The following is a 23,979-nucleotide window of genomic DNA, read 5'->3' as shown; positions in this document are numbered from 1 at the left end:
AGACACTGAAGCCAAAACATTAACTTTACACAAAATGAATTTATTATGAAGGTGGGGAAAGGGAGACATTGGGGACACAAGAGAGGTAGAAATCAACTCAACTCCATTTGGGGAGGAAAGAAGAGAGGTTTCAGAGAGGAGGTAAAAGTGTAGCTAAAGCTGGAAGTATAAATATGCATTTGTCATGTAAAATGGGATGGGGTAAGAGAAATTTTGGCAGAGAAAACTATACTAACAAAAACATGGCAGGATGAAGTGTGACCAAAGCACTGGCTTTGAGAAAAGACACTGTAAGAAATAAGATTGGAAAGATGGAGAGGGCCAGACCTCAGGGGCCTTGTAGGACATACTGGGAAGTTTGTATTTCATTGGTAATTCAAACTGTTAAAGAAAATGATCTCATACCCCCTAAGGGTCTTAGGTCATAGCCAAAAGGGAACCCTGTGCGCATGATTTATTTAAAATATCTTAAAATATTCCAATTATATCTTCTACTTTGTAATAAATTGATACTTGTTTTAATATCTAAAATAGTTCTAAGCATCTAGTAAAATTGATACTCCAGAATAATAGACCACATCTCTCAAGAAGTTTCAAGTGCCCTGGAACCCAAAGAAGTACCGCCCCTCCCCCCCGCCCACCCCCAGAAGTCCATGTAGCTCAGTTTGAGAATAGTTGTAGCTAACCGGAAGCCTTCAAAGCATTTTAAGAAGTGGAATGATTTTAGTGAATTCAGAGAGCACTTAGATTACAAGATTTGGAGTTGGTGAGCAGTGGGGAAATATGGAAGACATCAAGGTGGAGACTGTTAGGCTGTGGTGACTGGTGGAAAATGGGAGTGAAAGAGAAGAATGGGCTAATAAGAAGATGTGGGATGTTGGTTTAGAGGCCATCCTCTTGGGTAAGGAATGTAGGGGAATCAAGACAAACATGAGGTGGGGGCAGAACAGGAGGTGCTTGGTTTATGTTTGTAGGTGTTAGTCCTGACTACCTGTGGACCATTTGGCAGGAGAAGCTTGGGAAGACAATGGGTCTGCTGTTCAGGAGTGGTCTGTACTAAAGACAATATCTGGAAGCCATTGGTCTTGCAAGTGGCCAGAGGAAAATTGTGGGGAGAAAAGGCCAAGGAGAGAAACCAATGTATTTGGGCCTCCAGAGCGGGTTGGGGACATAGGGATGAATCAGATGTTTTCTTTTCTCCTTCAGAATTCAGCTCAGTGTGGAAGTGAGGATGGCCACTTACAGCAATACCAGGTATGAACGATCCGTGGTGGGCAGCAGGCACACCGGGAATACTCAGGTTCGCCTAAAGCAGAGCGTCAAGGTAAGAAGTCATGGAAACTGAGATCAGAAAAGGTAAGTCAAGGCCAGCCTGTGAATGACCAAGAAGTTCCAGAGGCAAAGGGAATGTCCGAGTTTTAAGAGCAGGGTAATGCTAGGTCCAGGGCTCTGTGAAGTCAAATTCGACTAAGAGGAAGTATTTCATGGTCAGGTGACCAATAACATGTGGAAAACAGGGAGACGGCTATACACAGGGGAGGGGAAGAGGTGGTGCGGGCTGGCACAAGGCAGGGGATACATTTCAAATACCTAATGACCCCAATGACATGGGCACCGTCAGAACAGATGCCAGCCAGGGCACCATACCAGCACAATATCAGCAAATGTGAGCCCCTGACAGAGAATCAGCAATGGAAAGAGGGAGGAGGAGGTAGCTATAGAGTGGCCACAACTCTCCTTTTATGAGGGATAGAATATGAATAGGAGATGCAGGTGGCCACTGTGATGGTTATGATATAATGTCAGCAAACAAGGGAGGAATGATTTCTTGATAAACCGTAGCTCTGCCATTCACATGAGCTTTCCTGGGACAAAAGAGAAAAATAAGGGTATTCAGACGCAGAGAGCCCTTGTGATCTGGGAGCACCTGGGTCACTGAGAAGCACCGCTGGCTTGAATTTCCCATTCATAAACTTGGCATGTTTCAGTCTTTTCACCAGTCACTATCCATAACTGTGGGACCATTTATCTCACTTTTCTACAGCAGTAAAGCTAACCTAAGAATATAAAAACAAAACAAAACAATAACAAAAAAACAGTCATTTTCCCACTAGCCCTAAATGCTGATGGAGAAATTTGCTGGTGGAGGCATTCCAGAGTCCTGCCCTGAGATTTGAGGTAGAGCTGATGCTAATTTGCCTTGGACAGTGGACTTCCAGAGCCAGGAGAGATGGGACCACCCACACTCTGAGAGCAGTGCAGGCTCGGTCCTTACCACGACATCTTGGGAAAGGATGAAGCATGTGTCCTCACACCCCACGGTGGAGGGAGCATCTCAGAGCTCTAGAACAACACATGGGGGTGCATCCAAGCTGCAGTCAGAGGCATCTAAGGTACTTTTGCCACATTTGCCTTCGGTATCCCCTTCTTCCTAATCCAAGCAAAAAACAGTAAGCTCCAGAGTGATGGCATTCCCCAGCAAATGGTAGCCTAGCCTCTGCTTATAAACCATTACCATAGAGACCTCAGTTCCTGCCAGGGAGAACCTGACATTTTTTAAAAATTCCTGACTGAGGTAGGAGATAGACAGGCCTCAGGTGAACCTGCTGCAGCCAGTTTCATGCTGACCCTTTGAAATAAACTATAAACCACAGCCTCCTCGGTTTTGTGGTTGTGAGGATTTCCCAGCAAGACACATGCGCAGAAGGGGTCTCAAGTTGTCCTCTAGTAATCTCGGCCACACTGTAATATCATTATAATACCATTAGCATTGCAGTTTTTACCCACTCTCCCCCCACACTGTGGGTTTCACTTGGGTGCTCACGGGAAAGATTCAAAATGGCACCTGGTGGAAGCCCAAATAAGGAATTGCAGATGACATGATTGTAGGGGAGGGAAAGGGGAGTCACCCTCATCTAAACCCCAGAAGATTAATCCCATGTTAACAACCTAAGCTACCCCTATAAGGTGCAACTCACTCTGCAAATTTGCCTGTGTGCGTCCCCACAATACCGTGCTTGTGACAAACCCTGTGTCTGCTCTGCAATCTTGGTCTCTTTGTCAAATTCTTTCTTCAGAGAAGACAAGGACTGAGGTCCTTTCACTCACTGAAAACATTTAATCCAGAGATGCAAAGAAGGTTCAAGATCCACGAATCAATCAAGGTGATTCTCCACATTAATAAATTGAAGAATAGAAATCATACGATCATCTCAATAGATGCAGAAAAGCTTCTGAAAAAATTCAACATCCATTTATAATAAAAACTCTCAAGCAAGTGGATATAGAGGGAACATACCTCAACATAATAAAGGCCATCTATGACAAGCCTACAGCTAACATCATACTCAATGGTTAAAAGCTGAAAGCATTTTCTCCAAGATCAGGAACAAGACAAGGATGCCCACTCACCACTTTTATTTGGCATAGTATTGGAAGTCCCACTCACAGGAATCAGGGGACTCCAGTGGAGGGTGGATAAGATTTAGGCATAGATAGCAAGTTTTTATTTCACAGAATGACAATTAGTTAGAAATTGGAGTTTTCCTTTCCTGATATCCATTATATTCCCTCTAATCACATTTTGCTTTGCATATTCACAACCTGGGAATCTCCCACTGTATATGTTTTATCTTCACATAAGACTTGTGTTTTTGTAAGCCACATCAAAGACTTTATCGCATGAAGTATGTTATACATGAACAAAACAATAAAAAGAAACACAGAAATCTACTAAAACCAACATTGTAGTCCTTGGTAAAATCAGAAACAAATTTAGATAATCTATCTTAATGAAAACATTTAAGGGGATTTAACATAGCTTGTATTACATTAAAACTATAAGGAATAGATATGGTCAAGTATTTTGGAAAATTGCATATTCTTCTTTATCAGAAAAACCTATGTGGTTTGGCCTCTGGGTCATTGTTTTTTTCTTTTGCCAACTTGTTTCTTCACATTTTATGGTACAGATTTTAATTCTGTAACAGAGTCTTTGGCATTCCTATGTTTCCTTTACTTCTTGTTCAGTACTTTTTTACTCAGTCTACCTCAACCTCTTCCATGTAGTCATCTCTAGTGCATAAACTTCATGATTTCTTGTATATTTAATTCAAAGCATAACATATATATTTTTTTCTTCAGTTGAAAGTAGTAAATCAACTTCTCCATATACTTAGGAAAATCACGTTCCTCTTTTAATTCCAGTGTCTTCTCATTATTTCACTAAAGTCGTAATAGGACAAAATAACTTTCAGAGTCTTTGCCAACAGCTTGGGAGTGTTTAATTCCCCTTTTCTCATCTATAAGACCTACTGCTGAGGGACAGGTTATTGTGCATTATCTCTTGTTTAAAATCTCTTGTCTAGAATCTAATTTGTGTGTCTCTGTTGAACAGGATTAATTGTCCTCTGCTGAGGTTGCCCAATGCGCGGAATATGAAAAGAAGAATGTGCTCCTGGGTAGGTGGATACACATGCTGTCCTTCTGTTCATCTTTGCTGGAGGTATTTCATGCACAGTGGCACTCCCCAGAGGGAGGGGTTCTGTTGTTCCTACTTGTTCCCACCCTCTTCACTGTACAGTTGATCCCAAAATGCAGTGAATCATCCAATGAACATTTCCACCCAAGTAAGTGTCCTTAAAAGATGTGGCAAGATGGAAATTTCCAACTGGGTGGCTAAAGCAGGGGAATAGTTGTGTAAGGAAAGACTTGAGCATGTCAGAAGCAAATCCTCTTATTGTGGGTTGGTGGCCAGGCTTTCTGTTTGACTCCCTGGAACCAGGTCTCTGAGGCAGAATCATACAGATGGGATGAATGCAAACAGTCTCCTTCCTCCCTCCTCTCCAGTCTTGTGTTATTTCAGAGCTCTAGATATGAGCTGTCCATAAAGCATTTATGAAAGTTCCAGAAATGGGCCCAATGGTGAAACTCCTTATTTCTAGTGTTAGAGGCTTTGCACCTTCTTTATTTCCAGGGGACTCCAGTGGAGGGTGAAGATTTAGGCATAGATGGCAAGCTTCATTTACAACCTGGGAATCTCCCACTATATATATTTCATCTTCACATAAGACTTGTGTTTTTGTAAGCCACATCAAAGACTTTATTGCATGAAGTATGTTATACGTGAACAAAAGTAAACACAGAAATCTGATAAAACCAAGATTCTAGTGCCTGGTAAAGTCAGAAACAATTTTCCAAAATACTTGACCATATCTATTCCTTATAATTTTAATGTAATACAAGCTGTGTTAAATCCCATTAAATGTTTTCATTAAGATAGACTATCTAAATTTGCCCTTGCCTGGCTTATTAACAGACTAGCATACCTGAGCATAACTCCCTGGAGGTATGTTTTGAAGAGAAACAGACTTTCAAACCTGTCGTTCTTATTAACGTGCACACTTAAGTTCACACAGCAAACTGGCAAGTGGAGATTCCGCATGATTCTCATAGTGGTTCCAGTCTGAGGTAGGAAGTGTGTCAGATCAAAACTGCAAATGAGGTGTCACCTCACACAGGTCAGAATGGCCATCATCAAAAGAAGTCTACAAATAACAAATGCTGGAGAGGGCGTGGAAAAAGGGGAACTCTCCTACACTGTTGGAGGGAATGTAAATTGGTACAGCCACTGTGGAAAACAGTATGGAGGTTCCTCATAAAACTAAAAATGGAACTACCATATGATCTAGCAATCCCACTTCTGGGTATATATCTGGAAAAGATGGAAACTCTAAATCAAAAAGATACATGCACCCCAGTATTCATAGAAGCACTGTTCACAATAGCCAAGACATGGAAACAACCCAAGTGCCAATCAACAGATGATTGGCTTAGGAAGGTGTGCTATACGTGTATATATATATATACATATGCAACTATCACTCAGCCATGAAAAAAGAATGAAATATTGTCATTTGCAGCAGAATGGATGAACCCAAAGAATATTATACTTAGTGAAGTTAAGTCAGACAAAAAGAAATATTACATGACATCACTTATATGTGGAATCTAAACAATAATACAAATGAATCTATATATAAAACAGAAAAAGACACAGAAAAAACAAATGTTTATCAAAGGGGAAAGGGGTGGGCAGAGGGATAAATTAGGAGTATGGGATTAACAGATTCAAGCTACTATATATAAAATAGGTAAGTAACAAGGATTTACTGTATAGCACAGAGAACTATATTCAATATCTTGTAACAACCTATAATGGAAAATAATCTGAATATATATATAATATTGTTAAATAACTTTGCTGTATACCTGAAACTAACACAATATTGTAAATCAACTATACTTCAATTTTTTAAAAAGTGTGCCTCTTTTAAAGGTTGAATAGTAAATGGACCTCTGCTCAGGGACTATTTCAGGCAAAATACCCTCATTGGAGGGATCTTGAGCCAGCTGCCCAGAGGTGGAGGCTTTGCACACTTAATGGCTTTCTCACTGGTTGAGACCTATCTAAGGCCAGTGTGTCCCTCAATGACCCTTTTATAGGAGACACTGAACTCATCTGCCAGGTGCAGTGGATTACTGCTCTACAAAGACTCTAGGCTCCTGACATCAAAGCAAGCCTTCAGATGCAATGCTGGCATTTTAAAAAGAAAATTCTGAAACCAAAATGGCCTTTCTCTCCCAGCTTTTGCTTTGGAATTCACCAAAGCCAGACCCGAGGAACGTGATGACATCCTAAAAGCTTGTGATTAATTCATGCTGGTCCCCAAGCCTTTGCCCCCCGGGTGCCACATGGTGAAGCACTTACCACCACCTGGTTTTGCTCCATAGCCAGACAGCACTTCCAAGAATTCCAGTCAAAACTTGAATAGAGATAGGCTTGAGTTCATGGAGTTTCTTACATACCTACTTTAAGCAAATCTCTTTTATCCATTCCCTCATTGATATTCCCTTGCATAAACAACTTTGTTTACCAATGGATTATTTACCCATGTAATTGATTGCCTGTGTTTTCAACGAGTTGTTCAGTGTGGGGTTTTTAGCTCCCTGTTCCAATGTTTTTGTACAAGTAAGAGGCTAATGTGGCAGGTAATCGGAGCTCCCCAGAGGAGAAGTAACTGTGATAAATGAGACTATGTCAGGCTATTTACATGCGGGAAACAATACAAGCAAAGGAATGAGGCAAATCCTTGAGGTTTGCAAGTTGCAATTTTAAATCAGCAGTGCCGAATTTTTTTGCCAAATCAAACTTTTTGAAACTTGATTATTTATTATTTATTATCTTTGGTTTAAAAAGAATCACTATAAATGAGAAAAAATTTGACTGCAATTGTTTAAAGACTACACACAATTAAATGTGAAGCACAGAAGTTTTGCACAACAGGACCCAAATCAGATTACAGGATTTTCATTAGAGTCTGGAAAATAAGAATGTATTTGATCAATGCCAGAGTGATGAAAGACTAAAGAAAGGCAAAAGAGCATTATGTCAACTTTTCTCCAGAGAAAAGGAGTAGTATTTCTGGGATTACTCATTTCTGAATGGCCCTGTCTGACCTCAGTTGTCTCTAAGATGAGAAGTCAGGCCTGAGAAGACAGGGTATCTATCAAGGACCTCAGTCCCTCAACTACTGAAGCGTGGCCAGGATGCTGAGAACCTGCTGGTCAAAGAGCTCAGCAGTAGAGGAGCCTAGACATATTTGACCTGACCCTGGGTTTCACTATAGCATGGCAAGATCATGCCACCCCAAGCCTGCAGAAGACTTCAAGTTTTCCCAGGGTGACTAGGCCTTCTCCATGCTAACTGTGGTGAAGCACCATTATTTGAAGACTGACTACAGGAAAAAACCAGCGTTCTAGTATTAAGCCTCATCCAACTGTGCTGATTCTGGGTCATTGGTAAGGAAAGAGGCATTGTTATGGACTCCAAGTACAATCGCCAAGGAAAAGACACATCACCCAAAACCATGACGAAAGGCATTAGGCTTAGGGCTCAGCTCTTCTCGACCTAGATGTACTGATGCTTTAAAACAGCCCTTATCTGAGTAAACCTGCAGATCATCCTGGAATTGGTTAGCCATGGGCCTTTATCACCTTTTAGATTCCAGATATATCACTGCTATTATTGCTGCTGCTGCTGCTGCTGACGACAGAATGAATGAACAGTGCTCAGGACTTTATACAGAAATTTCACCTAAGAAAATAATTCAAATAAAGTACAGTAAAACCATTAAAAACATTAAGAGAATTTAGTAAAATTCAGTAAAATGGCAGATTACAGAACATCAAAGAGCGTTTCCTAAAGGTAAATAGCAAGTTTTTAGAAAATAAAATTATTAAAGAACATCCCACTTAGAGTTATAAAAGCAATTGCAGCAAAAATGTCTGGGAATAAACTAAATAAAAAATGTAAAGGGGCTATATGAGGAACACTTTAAATCTCTGAGGAGTATAAAAGACCTACATACGTGGAAGTGACCTTGAGTGTCATAAAAATGTCAGCTCTCATCCCCCCATTAACATTTTCTGAACTATGCCACCTGTTTCTAAAGGTCATCTGGCAATATTATTTTGTGTGTATAGTTAGGAAAATTCTGGGGGACAAAAAGAGCAGTATAGAGGTCACGGCCTATTAGATATTAAAATATATTCTAAAGCCGTGGTAATTTAAAGTTTTCCTCTAGAAACTGGTAATTGTAAAGAGAGTCCAGAGTTAAATACATATAGGATTATAACATATTATAATGGCAGAATTTAAATCATTGGACAAAAATAGATTATTAACTAGGTGAAAAGGGGAAACTGCCTAAAATCATGGGAGAATCAAAGCTCAGTTCTTACCTCAACCCCCTACGTTCAAATAAATTCTAGGAATCAAAGACTCAAATGTTTTTAAAAGGTAAATGTCAATATACTAGAAAAAAATAGTTGAATTACACATATCTTTTGTTGGAGAAGGTTTTTAAAGCAAGAAACAGAAAAAGAGCCCCCCCCCAAAATGATTGCTAAATTTGATAACAAAAACATCACAATCAAAATCAAAAGGCAGAAAGAGGGGGGAAAATTCTTAATATATAAAAACTTTACCAATTAACAAATAGAACAAAAGCTACAGTAGGAAAAATGAGTGTGTTCAACATTAATAGAAATGCAGTTTGCACAAAAACATCCCGCATAACTAAATAATTGCAAATTAAGATGTGGTTTTTCCTATTGTTCACAGCAAAATCTTGATAACACAGTTAACAGAATACATAAAAACCCAGCTGATCTCATTTGAGGTCAATACATCATTATCTAGATAAAATAAAATTGCTCACATGCTGTGAGATGGGATTTTGCATGTGCACAAGGCCTAAGTAAAATGATATCAATGCTGATTTTGGCGGCCATACAAAGACTAGAAACAAACAGTCCATCAATAGCGGGCTTAGATAAATCATAGTATGTTCCCACAATGAAATACAGCATATCCATGAAGAAGAGCAAATTAGATCTATATATCCTAATATGAAATAATTACCAAGATTGACTGTAAAATAAACTGCAAATGTGAAATACTCAATAGAGTGCTCCCAACTGCATAAAAAGATAAGCATATGTACTTTTATATGTTTAAAACATTTTTGAAAGGAGGTATAAGAAAATTCTAAGAGTAGCTGCTTTATGCAATGAACCCTAGGGGATAAGAACTCTGAGGGAACAGAGGATTTATCTTCTTATTCTCTTTGTATTTACTTAAATTTTCAACCTTCTCTGTAGATATTTTCTCAAAAAACTAGCTAATTTTAAAATTATAGAAAGAATTCAATATTTCTGTCTCCTTTCTCTTCAAATTAATACAAAAATCATCAGTTGATTTACAAAGTATGCTCTTTAAATTAGAAGGTGATATTTTTATAATATATTCTTTAAAATGCATTCGTATATATTATTATATATTATCTCAATTTTTATTCACAAGCACCCTCCGACATGGATTTAACCTTCTCTTTTATTGCAGAAGCTGAGTTTGCCAACTCATTAATAGCCTGAGTCCTTCTGAGCTGTTTCCCACACAAGGAAAGGCTTTCCCAGGGTCACATATCATCTCCAGAAGACCTCTGGGTCTGCTGTGGCTGTGCTTTTACTCTGGAAGGAGTGTATCTTTTCTCTCCCTCAACTGGGACTGCTACAGCTTCCAGCATAGGGTCACTGCATTTGGAACCCAGGAATCCACAGCTCACTTGCTATGTATTTGGTTTCATAGCACACCAAAACCACGCAGCTTTGGAATCTCAAAGCCAATAATCCCAACACCTCACATTCTTGTTGTCCTTGGTCTGCTCTGTGGTATAGGCCTCCCCCCTTTCTCCCTATTGGACAAATATCCTCTGACCATGCTCTGCCCCTCCTCACCGCTGCACCTCCCAGCACATTCTTTCTTCCCTATCTTTGCCACTGTGTCTGGGTATCCTTTTCATGATTGACACTCTCAGCTGTCCTTGGCTCTTCACAGAAGAGATCGGCTCTCCTGCCTAACACTACACCTACAACCCACCTCCCCCATGATCTTCTCAAGTGGACAGAGAAATACCCCTGCTGACTACAGGGACAGATGAGAGATCAGCATTCTCTCTGTTAAGCCATGTCCATTCCTTCTTCTTTGTAGCATATGTTACTCACTGGCTGCCATCACCACTTTCTCCTACCTATCTCTTCCCTTCACACTCCATCATTGATTGAAGACTACACCTGCATCATTGCTTTCCTCTCATTTCCTCGCCCCTGTCAACTGTCCTTACCATCATCTTCACTTACTGCAGTGTTCCTGTGGGTTACACATCAATCCTCAAGTCTAATGTCCTCCAACAGCAATCTCAATCAGCTACCCACCCTTGTAGTCCAGGTGGGGGTGCCCTCCTCAGACATTAATTCCAATAGCCAAAGAGAATAGGATAAGCTTGAAAATTTCAGAAGAGAACAAGAAATTATAAAAAGTGGTGTGGATCTAGTATGTTTACCCTCCCCACCTTGTATTTTTTATTGTCTCTTTCCCCGTTAGAATAAACTCCAAGAAGGCAGGGATTTTGGCTTTTGTTGTTTAAGAAAAAAAAAAGTGGTATGGCAGATTTGGAAGGTACCAAATATAGAAACCAAAGATTTTTAAAGTAAGAAGAGAAATAAAGATTAGTTCAAAAGGAGAAACCATGAGACTAAAGGCAGGTAGACAGTATAGAATGATTTCTTCAATACACTGAAAGAAAATAACTGTCAGCCTAGAATTCCATATCTAGCAAAAATATCTAAGAATGTAAGTAGAATAAATACATTTTAGTTAAACAATGAGAGATTTTGCTACCAGAACTCCTGTACAAGAAGAATTATTGGATAGTGTTCTTCAATCACATGATATAAACTTGGAAGTCAAATTTAATGAGAAAATAAATTTAAATAAATGGTATTTAAAAATCACCTAGGAAAAGTGAGGAGAGAGAAGAGAAAACATTCTGGACAAAACCTAAGGATCCCAACAGTTTGAGAATGTATCATGATTCCACCAACTACCATCCCTGCCTTAGATTCAGTTGGTTATGATCATTCATATCTTAAAGCTCTTTTGCAAATATACTCAACTGTCTTGAACCTCCAAGTTTCTGCCTCAACCAACTTTAAATGAGTCCAGCTCTATCCTTTTCTTTACAAGTACACCTGAGATGCTGAGCAATGCTCTTGAACTCACACAACCTTGAAGACTGAGGTCAATGAAATTCTTAGTCTTCAAGTTTACTTCCATAACACCCTCCACAGTCTTTCTTTGGATCCTTAGTATATTTTCTTATTCAAAACGAAACTAGTTCTAACCTTCATAAATCTCTTTAAAGAGTCTCCTAGATCCACCTCTTCCCTCATGACTTGCATGACCAACTAACTCATTGAAAAAACAAAGGGTGTAGTGCAGGCTGTGGTCTACAATCTAGACCTCCCTTTCAGGGCTAAAGTACTCATTGCTCCCGCTTCTAGGAGTGTTGGCAGCTGATGGCTCTCAAATTCACCCCTCTCTTGGCATTTCCCTCATCCACAGAGAGTGCCTCTCCCTGATTCCAGTGACTAGTTGACATAAGGATAGAGAAGCTCAGCCTCTTTGCCTCAAAGCAGGACAACTTTGAAGGGTCATCCCAGCATCAGAGCTCCCTGTAGCATTGTCTGAGGTTTCTGTTGTGCAGCTGCATCACATTCAATCTCTTCCTCTTTTCCTACCCTTTTCATTCTTTAAGGTGTTGCTCCTGAAAGCACATAAGTCTTCTGCTTGAAAACCTCCATCTCTGGGTCTGTTTCCTAGAGAAACTAATGGACATGGGGCAACAGCTTCCTTAGCTCCTGCTCATCCCTTCTCCAACCCAGAACTTAGTTAGAGAAATAAGTTATCACTCTATCATTCCCTCTTTTGAATACAAACTCTTCTACTTGTTTCTGGATAAACACCAGGGTAGAGAACCCTCCCCCACTTCCCCACCCTCAAGGTACCTGCTTAAGAGCTTTGTTCATAGATTCCCCTTCACGTTCCTGTGTTCTCAACATCTTTCTGGGGGGGTATTTCCAGCAGCATATAAATGTGTTCAAATCACTCATCTTAAAAAGAAAAAAAAAAAAAAACTCCTCAATCTTCTTTCTATCACCCTTTTCTAGTATCTGTTTTTACTCCCTTTATTGTCCGGCTTCTGAAAGAACAGTCAAGTTCCTCACCTCTCTCCCTCCTTAACTCACTACAGTTGCCCATCCTACTTCAAAATATCCCCAAAACAGTTCTCAAAAGGTCATCAATTACATCTTGGCTGCTAATTTCAAACAGCACCTTGAAATAAATCAGCGCTGGACACCACTCCTTCTCTTGCATGCAGAGGACTCAGCCTACTCCACCCTTTCCTCTCACGCTCATCTGTCAGGGTTCCATCCTTCATCCTTTTCCCATATTTACAACTCATTCCTTCCCAGGACCCCATCCTGCAAGATGATGACCACCCCATCTGTGTTTCTAATCCACACCTCTTTTCTGAGCTCTAGACCTCCATATCCAAGTGCACATGTCTACCCACACATATCCCCACCAGCCCTCTGCCTTCATGCTCTTTAGACTCCAATCAGACTACACAGATTATGCATTTATGTCTCCAGGCCTTTGCACATGCTGAAACTCTTGCCTTGAAAGCCCTTTTCTCCTGGCTCCTTTTTCCTTCAAATTGCAAACCCATTTATACTTCAAGTCTTAGATTAGATGTCACCTCTTCTGGAAACTTTTTTCAGTTTAGTCAATGCTAAATTAAATCTTCCTTTCAATGTATGCACGTAGCAGTCAGTGCTTACCACTTTCTTGGCAACCAGAGCCACCATGGACAGCTGCACAGGCTGTGAACTGCAAACAGGGCATGCAATTACATAGACTGAAATGTGATGGAACCCTCTAAAATGTAAGATGCAGTAGTTCTGCTGGCATTTATCATACCATATTTAAATTACCGCTCTAGCTCCCAAGTAGACTCTGAGCTCCTTGAATGTGAGGAAACTGTGCCTTATTTTTCCTTAGCCCCATTGCCTTTAGGATAAAAATCTAAATCCACAGGGTCAACCCTAAGAAAATAATCTGGCTTCTGCTTATGCCAATACTCTCATCTATTCATGCTTCCCCTTCCTATCTGAAGATTCAGCCAGGCTAATCTAACCATGGTTCCCCAAGAGTCTTACACCTCTGTGCTTTGAGTGTATAAATTTTTCTTGATTAGATCACCTACCTTGCCAACCTTCCCTGCAGATGTAGAAACCATGGAAACCTCTGCCCTTCAGGATTTTCAGAAGGCAGCCCTGGTCCTTTACACCTCAGGCTTCTGACATTTGCCTAAGCCTCTAATAACCAGCTATGAACAATTATTCTTCAAAATACCTATGCACGGTCTCCGACCTACCATGGTTTGACTTGGGATTTTTCAATCACAAGGGTAAACAACTGATATATTTATAGTCATCTGTACCCAGAGAGCCATTCTCTTTTTTCATTTTCAGTATAGTATTCAATAAATTACTTGAGATATTCAACACTTTATTATAAACTAGGCTTTGTGTTAGATGATTTTGCCCAATTGTAGGCTAATGTGAGTATTATGAGCACATTTAAGGTAGGCTAGGCTAAGCCATGATGTTCAGTATGTTAGGTACGCTAAATGCATTTTTGACTTCATGATATTTTCAATTCACAATAGGTTTATCAGGATGTAACTGTATTGTAAATTGAGGATAATCTATAGAGTGGTACTTGGATCCTTGACTCAACTTCAACCAAGAAAAACTACATATTCCATTTATTTCCTTAATCCATAAGAAAATAGTTTCCTAAGCAATGATAACCAGATCCCATATGTTAGAATTAGACAATTTGTAAATAGTGGAAGAAGAGTAAAAAGTGTTATTCAATGTAGGTATGTTTGAAATATATCTTGCCCTCTCATTTTAGAACATGCATTTTGTATAAATTATAAAAGGACTGATTCTACTATGTTAAAGAGAGTACTAGCAACAGTTATTTTTTGTGTCTTACCCACTGCATAGATTGCTTTGACTCACTCAGTTCACCTTATCTGCATATTCTGGGTGTGAATTCCATTATACCACGTGGAATGCTCTGTCCAGGGCAAGAGCTGTCAGCATGGTGAGCTTTCTCCCTGGTAGGATGGCAGAGAAAGACTGCACCTGACCACCACTTCCCACAGACTGGACTTACTGTACATGAGCAGCCCCAGGTTGATTTATGGCCCATGGGCCAAGAAATGTGAAAAGACCTGCCAGGTAGATAAATCCTACAATCCATTATGCTTTCATCATGTGGACCAAAAGATGAAGGAGAAGTTACTTTCCTCTGAAATAATAATATCTAGAAGATTATTTTTTGCATTATGTCAGGAGGTGAAGCATTTTTCTTCCAACCCTCTGAGGATGTGTATGAGTGAACATCTAACACCATTTAGCTCTTCTTTGCATTAGAAAACCATTTCTGCCACAAAGCCTATTCTAGTTCCAGTGATAGCCGAGTCATTGTCCCCACCAGCTTCCTTCTCTAGATCCAGGCCAACAAGACCTTTGCACACTCCTAGCTTGGGGAAGACCCCCCTTTGCTGCCCTCTCAGAGCCTCCTGGGTGTGCAGAGCTGTATCATTCCATGTGCTAGGATCTATGTTTCCTCCTCCTTTCTTCCCTCCTCCCTCCTTCCTTTCTTCTTACTCTCCCTCCTGCCCTCTTCCTTCCCCCTTCCCTTTCCCCTCCCTTCTTCCCTAGCTCATTCCTTCCTCCCATCAATCTTTTTTAGCTTCTTCTATGTGCAAATTTCTGTGATTAGATGTAGGGGATGTTTTATTGATTAAGACCCAGTACACCTCTTTAAGAAACAGACCCTGTTGGAGAAGACAGTCAAGGAATCAGTGATTACAGGGCAATTTGATGGAGGCTATACCAGGAATAAGGACATGGCCCTTTGGGAGCACATAGGAGGGACGGCTTACCTATCTAGGGCAGTGCTGCCCAATAGAAATAAAATGTGAGCCACCTATGTAATCTTGAATTTTCATGTGGCTACATTTTTTAATTTTTTTAAACATTAAATTAATTTTAATAACACTTTAAATAAATATACTCAAAATATTTTCATTTTGGTATGGAATCAATATAAAAATGTGCTAAATCTTAGCTTAGGAATTCAGTTTCCATTTACACTGGCCGCAATTCAAGGGCTCAGCAGCCACATGGCACTAGAGGCTACTGCCTTGGACAGTGAGGTCTGGGGAGATTGGGAGGTGCTTCCCAAAGGAGCCAGCTCAGCTGAGCTAAAGGGTGAGTGGGGGAGTTAGGCAGGAGGAGAGAGGGGAAAGGATACTCCAGGGAGAAGAAAGTGCATTGCTGAGGCTGAAATACACAGGCGGAGGTCCCAGCAGGCTCAGGGCCACTGGCAGCGGGAGGGAGGGCGGGAGGGAAGGCACAGGAAGAATGACCAGTGAGAGCTGAGAGGACACCAGATGAGATCAAAATGAAGGGTATTGCAGAAGAAAGCTCAACTTCCTGTTGCAGGCAGTAGGGACCCCAGTTACTTCACAGTGAGGGTGTACTGTGAAGTAACTTGGCCAAATGAGCATTTTCAGGAAGATCTAGAAATATGCCCAGAGTATAGAGGGAGAATGAGGGATAGAGGGCAGAACTAGAGGCAGGAAAGTCTCCTAGAAAGCTGCTGAAATCATCCAGGCTGGAGATTAGGGCATGTTGCACCAAGCCTGTGGCCAGAGGGTCACAGAAGTAGATTCAAGAGAATTTAAAGGAGTGAAACCAAAACATTCTGATGACTAGTTAGGTGTAGGGAACCCAGGAGAGGGAAAAGTTAGGAGCCTCCCAGCCTGGAAAGTGGGTGTGTGATGCTATTCAGTGAGATGGAACATAGAGGAAGGTAGGTTCTGGGAGAAATCATGAATTCTCTTTGGAAGATGCTGTCTTTGAGGTTTATCTTAGTCTGCTTGGGCTGCCATAACAAAACACCAGACTGGGTGGCTTAAACAATAGAAATTCATTCTTCACAGTTTCTGGAGGCCAGTAACCTAATCCTAAGGTTAGGATCACCCTAAGATGAAGGTGCTGGGAGATTCAGTTTCTGGTGAGAGCCTTTCTTTCTGGCTTGTAGATGGCTACTTTATCAATGTATCTTCAGAAGACAAAGGGGTGGAGGGCAAGAAAACTCTGGTGTCCCTTCGTATAAGGATACTAATCCTATTGGCTCAGGGCCCCACCTTAGACCTCATTTAACCTTAATTAACTCCTTATAGTCCCTATCTTTAAATGTAGTCACATTGAGCGTTAGGGCTCCAACATGTGAATTTTGAGGGGGACACAATTCAGTCCATAACAAGGTAGTTGAGAGCCATCCAAGAAGAGAAGCTTCCATGAAGGATTTGGGTCTGGGACTGAGGAGGGAGGTCTGGGCAGGAGAGTGGTATGGGCATCACCCTCACACACCTGAGTCAGACTAGGGCCGTGAATTGGGTCCAACTTCCCAACCCTCCTGCCTGACTCAGACTTTCAGCACCACTCACCAATCCTCACTCCCAGCTTTCAATCACTCCTTGTCTTCTGCCCTTTGCATTGTCTCCAAAGACATCTTCCTGAAAGAAAGTCCTGGAGTAAAGTATCGCTAAATAATAAAGCCCTCATACTGATATCCAAGGCGCTTGTCCACCTGGGCCATTCTTCATCACACACCTGAGATCCAATCATAAGCACAAAGCCCTTCACATCATCCCCCAAACCAGCTGTTCCTTCCCCAGCTCTGCCTATCACAGATGTGGGCTCCTCTCTGAGCTGCTCACTCTCCCAACCGAGGGGCCCCCCACCCCCAGCCCAGGCCAGAGCGCTGGCCGCTGCAGATGCTCACCATCACTGCTGGCTGTGCCATGCAGGACAGGGGTCAGCATCATTTCACGTGATTCCCCAGAGCAAAACTAAGACCAGTGGGTAAGAGTTGGAGGTCTAGGGGAGCAGAATTTGCCACCCCCAACTCTGTCTCTTTGGCATATGGATGATGTAGAGCTGAAAATAATCAAGGTCCAAAAGACTCAGGAAGAACCTTTGACCTTCCCCACAAATGCGTAAAAGAACGTAGACAGAGGACCTGTTTCAGGGAGGGCGCTGTCACCAAAGGTAACTATAGTACGAACTAGGTGTGGAGGCAGGGAGGAACCTAGCAAGGTCTATTTGTTAAAATTCCTCTCCGTGCCCCATTGTCTCTGCATGTCCCAGCAAACATTTGTTTACCAAACATTTGATCTGGTTCATCTCCCTGTGAATTGCCTTCCTTCTCTTTTAAGTCCCAAACCCCTACCCCCTTCTTTCAGATGGCATATAAGCCTCAATTATCTACCTTGTCCTTGGGCCCCACATTCTTATGGAGCCCACGAATGCATGTACATAATTAGATTTTTTTCTCCTCTTAATCGGTTTCATGTAAATTTAATTCTTAGACCAACCCAAAGAACCTAGAGGGGTAGGGTAAGTTTTTTTCACTCTCCAACAGAGGGAAGCTGATGTCGGCTTGTCCACAGAGGCCTGCCCTGCGACAGTGCTTCTTTCATGTGCATGTGTGCACAGAGCTCCTGGGATCTTGTAAAGGTCCGGGGTGGGCCTGAAGCTCTGCATTTCTAAAAAAGACGATGTAGATGCTACGGTCTATGGATCCTGCTTTGAGTGGCATGGCTCTTCAAAACCTATCCACGTACATCTCAGACATGAGTGCGTTCCCTGGCATGGGAGGCATTCAAATACAGGCTGGGTGGCCACGGGGATGCACTAAAAGGAAACTTGTGTTCTGAGATTCAGATATCTGTGATTCTTCTGGAGTTATATTTAGGCTCTGAGGACAGCGTGGGAGGTCCTGATTCCTCTGCGTGGAGAGGATGCCCAGGGCTGAGAAGGACTGGGGAGGCTGCTCTGCGGCACTGGTGGCCCTGCCTTCTCCAAGGGCTGTGGGACACTACATAAAATGCTTCTTGGCCATCAGCATGCCTCCCTTTAAGATCTTCTCATCACATCTGTGCTGGCCATGAAAATGAGCATCCAGACTCCAACCACAGGGAGCCCCCACCACTGGCTCTGCATCCCAGGCTGCACACAGGCAGGGGCCACCCCACCATGAGGGCGGGCTGCAGGGAGGCCAAGGCCTGGCCTGCTCCTGGAAACCTGGGGCGCCTCTGGCTCTGGCTCCAGGATCCCAAGCGTCCAGTCTGCCTTCCTGTCAGCTCCCTCCCTCCATTCCTTCTCCTCCTCAGTTCACCTAGTAAAACCTTCCCAAGACTCATCCCCTGCTTCTCTTCTCAGAGGGCCACTAACCCAACGTTCTTTTCCAGTTTCTTCTGGAGCACTGGTGCTTTTCATAGAGAGTAGTGGGAACATACCAACTGAACCTTCATCATATTTGCTGCATTTTCCTTGGCTTGTTACTTACTTTTATTTCTGCTTGTGGTACATTTTTTCTTGTTGTTTCAGAGGTTTTCCATTTGTACAAAATTGAAACCTATCCCCCCAGGAAATCTTCCCTCACACCACCAAAACCTCAACTTCCCCTGCTCCATTGTGTCAAGTCGATATTTGTCCCTAAACCAACCCTAGTACTCAGCAGAGAATTAGGTCAGCTCTTCAGCGAGCTCCCCTGCTCTCCAGAAGGCAGGTTTGCAATGCTCTTGCCTTCCCTAAGGATGTCTCCCTCCCTCCTCAAGGGGCTTATCTGGCATCTTTTCCAAACAATTACCATGTTCTTCCCAGGAGTGCTCCTGGTGAATTAATTTTCCCTAAAGCATTACAATTACAAAGCCCGTGTTCATCCTGGAATCTGATAAATATTCATCTCTCTCCCTCTAGATTGTTTCCATTGCTTTATTTTTACATTTGACTCAACGCCATATGGAATATCTTTTGGGGGGAGAGAGGGGATACTTTTGAAGTAGCATCTCAGATGAGTCTCTAATAAGTGATTTCTAATTTGGTATATATATTAGTATTCATGATGCCATCATGTTATGTCCTCAGCAGAGAATTGCAAACACCTGGCTTGTTTTTGCTGTTAAGCTGTGTGCAAGGAGGCATCTAGATGTACCAGGCCCAGAAGGTTGGGCCCTGGACCAGGTGCCTATCAGGGAAGGGCAGGTCCTGGAGCCAGCAGGGCCTTACTGTGCTGATGGATGTCAGTCAGTAGCCCAGACAAGGCCAGCCTCAGGGAGTCCAGCCCCCTGAGAGTGGGTGTCTTGGCAGGGTGCTGGAGCACAGCTCCAGAGGGCCCAGGAGCAGCCAGTAGACCGTGATCCCAGCAGACAGGTGGGGACTCCAAAGAATAGAAGACATAACAGAAAGTGCTTTATACATAGTAATTAAGCATGGCTGAATTATATGTTTTAATCAGAATGATTCCCAGAAGTGAAAGCATTTTTTAATTGACATTTTCACTTTATCAGGCTCTCTCTGTGTTGTAAATTCTCTTAAAGAAGGTAGAAAGAGTTCAGCTACAGCTGGGAGCATTTTATCTTTTGGTCCCAAGTTCGATGATTTCTGCATTTATTTGGACTTCATAGTTTTCCCCTTATTGAAACCTAATCAAATTTTGTGGCTTATCTCTGTAATAGACTTCTATGTGAGGCTACACCAAGAAAATTTAGGTCCTTAAAGAACAGAAAAATATAGTATGTGGAAAATGCAAACATTTGGCCAAGCATTACTACGGGATGGCATTTGGTATTTATCTCAGATAATTGTAGGATAAAAGAAATGTTTTACAGCAGGAAGCAACCTGACCCAGCAGGCTTGGAGCCCAGCCCTGAGTATGAGTCCTCATTCATTCTTAGTTGTGTGGCCTTCAGAAAGTGACTCTGGGTCTCCGGTTTTCAATTTCCCCTTTTATGATAAACCCATGTTTGATTGTTTGCTAGTTCATTGTGCTATGTTTTAGAAGCCTGGAAGGGACATGGGACTGGCACCAAATCTGCCCTGTTACCAAGGAGCATGGGTTTCAATTAGTACTTGGCAGATGGGAGAAACTCCATAAATGATCTGGCCCGCACTGTTGGCATCACTTGCTCAGAAGTCTGTGCGTGGTTGGTGGAGATGGCTGTTGATGCTCCACATGGTGTTGCTGGGCTCAACTGGGGCTTCACTCACGTCAGATTCTCCCACGGGAGCAGCTGGAACGGCTAGGGACTCACAGGCCTCACTCTCCAGCAAAGTATTCAGACTTTTTACAGGCCAGCTGCTACCAAGAGGGCAAGAGGGGGCATGACCTGACCAGGCCTCCTCAGGCCTAGCTGGAAACAGGTGATTCTGCTGAGGCCAATTCTGTCCCATCTGGTGTTAAAGAGGAAAGGCAACGTACTCCAGCCCTTGATGGGAGGAGCAAGCACATGCAGGGAGGAAGAGCTGGATGGCCACTGTCTGCACCCCCCACGACCCCGCCATGCACACAGGTGACCCTGAGTTCTGGTATTCCTACATAATTTATAAAAATAGCCTCACATGTCCAAAAGCTTGGGAAATTAGGATTTTGGCTATGTTACTATATTTGTTTCCTGTGGCTGCTATAACAAATTGGCGCAGACTTAGTGGCAACACAAATTTCAAACTACTGCCCTACTGGAGGGCAGTAGTCTGAAATTAGTGTTATTGGACTGAAATCAAGGTGTTGGCAGTGCTGGTTTCTCCTGGAGGGTCTAGAGAAGAATTCATTTTCTTGCCTTTTCCAGCTTTTGGAGGCTGCCCACCTTCCTTGGCACACAGCCCCTTCCTCCATCTTCCAACTCAGCAAAGGTCAGCCCGGTCCTCACCCCACACATCTCTGACACTGACTCTTCTCCCTCCTCTTCCACTTTAAGGACCCGTGTGATTACACTAGGCCCACAGGTTAATCACCCCAACTCAAGGTCAGCTGGCTAGCAATCTTAATTCCATCTGCTGCCTTAATTTCCCCTTGCAATGTAACGTAACATATTCTTAGGTTCTGAGAATGAGGGTGTACACATCGGGGGCCATTATCCAACCTACTACGGTTATTATTCCTGGTACTTTTATCTGAATATTTTTAATCACTTTGGATGTATTTTGTAAAGAAAAAAGGATTTCCATAAATATGTAGCCTCTTTGCTCTATCTGCTAAACTTGTTAAACATATACAAAAGTCAACAAAATGGCTCTGAGTGAGGGTCTTATGTAATCCTCTCTGCAGAATGTCCATAAACTTAGGCTTGGGGAGCAGAGGGAGAAAGAGGGAGGGGGAGATACCAGGACCTGTTGTGATTGGAGAGCTCAGTGGGGGAAAGTGGAACTCCCGGAGGCTTGTTGTCACAGGAACAAGCTGGCCCTCCCACCCAACGTCTCTGTGTCCTTCCCAGGCCCAAAACTAGACACCAATGCACAAAAGCTGTAATGCTGGTGGCCATCTCCCTTGTTCCCAGGGCAAGAATATGCAGCAGGGGTTTCCAGCAGAATGTGTGATTGAGGTACTTTAGAGGCTAAAAATATGACAAATGGAAGAACTAGAAGAGGGCATTTTCTTCATTCAAAGACAGAACATAATTTCCTGAGACATACTGATGATCTAAGTGTAGAGGTTGTAGTAGAAATCTAAATGTTTATTCCTTTTGCTTTCCTATTGCGAGGGAAGCAGAGAGAAACCAAATACATCAATCCAAACTTGGCCATCTAAAGAGGTCATTAAAGATAGAACTAAATTATTAAACTGCATAAAAACATTAGGAGAGGGACTTCCTAGGTGGCGCAGTGGTAAAGAATCCACCTGCCAAGGCAGGAGACATGGGTTCGAGCCCTGCCCTGGGAAGATTCCACATGCCACGGAGCAACTAAGCCCGTGCGCCATAAAAAAAAAAAAACATTAGGAGATAGAAAGGTACAGACCAGCTTATGTTGCAGAAAAATTGACTGCATGTCTAGTGGTGGGAACAGAGTAGAAAAACTATTTGAATGGTTTTTAAAAGGGGGAGAGGGTGGCTAAGAAAAACCGTTGCACAGCAACCCAGTCATCTTACTTGTCTGCCTGAAGCTGAGACTTGGCACTCTGCCCCATCTGTTCAGTGTAGTTCATAATAACATGGGTGAGACCACTGACATTAGTGTAAAAACTACAAGGGGAGTTGGCTTGATAACTGGGGCACCTTCCACAAGAACTTCCTAATCCAGGGAGGCAAGGAGGCTTCCCAGAGAGAGGCCGTCAGACCACAGGGACCCTTAGGTTCCGTGTGAGCAGCATGCTGGGGATTCAGGACTCCTAGTCAAACTTTACCACGTTCTGTCACTTGGGGCTCTGAGTCTTCATCTCGTCTTCCACTTGGAGAGTTTTATAAGATCAACTGCTAAGCAGCCCGCCAGACATCCCAGGCCCAGGCAGAGCATACGAGTCTTGAGCCTTAGGTGTGTACCTATCAGCAAACATGTCCAGAGATCTCTTCTGCTGACCTTCTGCCGCCTCTGTCTTTGTTAGCCCTAGCCAGATGTGAGCTGCTCCATCATGATCTGCACACACAACCCTCCACTGTAGGCGACCCTGAGTTTCTAGTATTCACAAGAATGGTGCCTCCGTTTGTACTAATGCTAATGTCTTGCTCCAGGGTAGATGATAAATCAGAACGAGAAACTACAGGCCTGGCTAACAGAGTTATTATCCCTTCCAATGCCAAATGCAAACCAGATGTTCTCAATCCACCGACATACTCCTTCCAGCCTTACTCCTTTTCTGCAGTTCCCAGACTGAGAAATAAGGTACAGCCCCACTAACAGGACATTCTCTATTGATAAAGGCGGAGTTGATTATCTAGAATGCTGAAGTGGTCCTACTATCCTTAATTCAATAGAATGACATGGGTATTAATGGTAAGCAAGAGCAGTGGCTTAAGCATCAGAAGTTTGAGAATTCTCATCCCAATTCTATTTCTCTGAATCCATTTCCTCGTCTATAAAATGGAGATAAATAATCTTGGTCCTGATTGCTTCCTTCAGAGTGATATTATGGGGATCAGTGAGATTATACAACAAAAGTTTCTTGAAAAATGAAAAGGATTATTGTAATCTTTATTGCAATACCTGTGTTACTTACATGTTAGAAGCTCCAAAAACAAAAAAAAGTTAGAAAATAATTTGCCTCATTGGATTCATGCCCCATGATTGACCAGAGGGGCCTGGAGCCCAAATAATCTTCAGGAAAGCTCCCTGGGTGTCAGAAGTAGGTAAGGATTCCAAGGACAGGGGCATTCATGATCTTGATGTAAACTTCAAGAGATCCTTGCCAGTTATGCTTTCATGTGGTTTATTTTTGTTAATGCTGAGAAAAAGATTTTTCAAACTGACTAGCTTGCCAGTTCCAGCCAAGATGGAGTTGTCTCATTTCCTCTCAAGTCCTCCCTCTTAAAAATAAAAAATGCTGGACATTATGTAAAAAGTCAATCATAAAAAAAATTAAACATAGAA

This window comes from Hippopotamus amphibius, chromosome 5, assembly GCF_030028045.1.
Source record: "Hippopotamus amphibius kiboko isolate mHipAmp2 chromosome 5, mHipAmp2.hap2, whole genome shotgun sequence".
NCBI lineage: Eukaryota > Metazoa > Chordata > Mammalia > Artiodactyla > Hippopotamidae > Hippopotamus > Hippopotamus amphibius.
Note: the sequence above shows the minus strand (reverse complement) of the source record.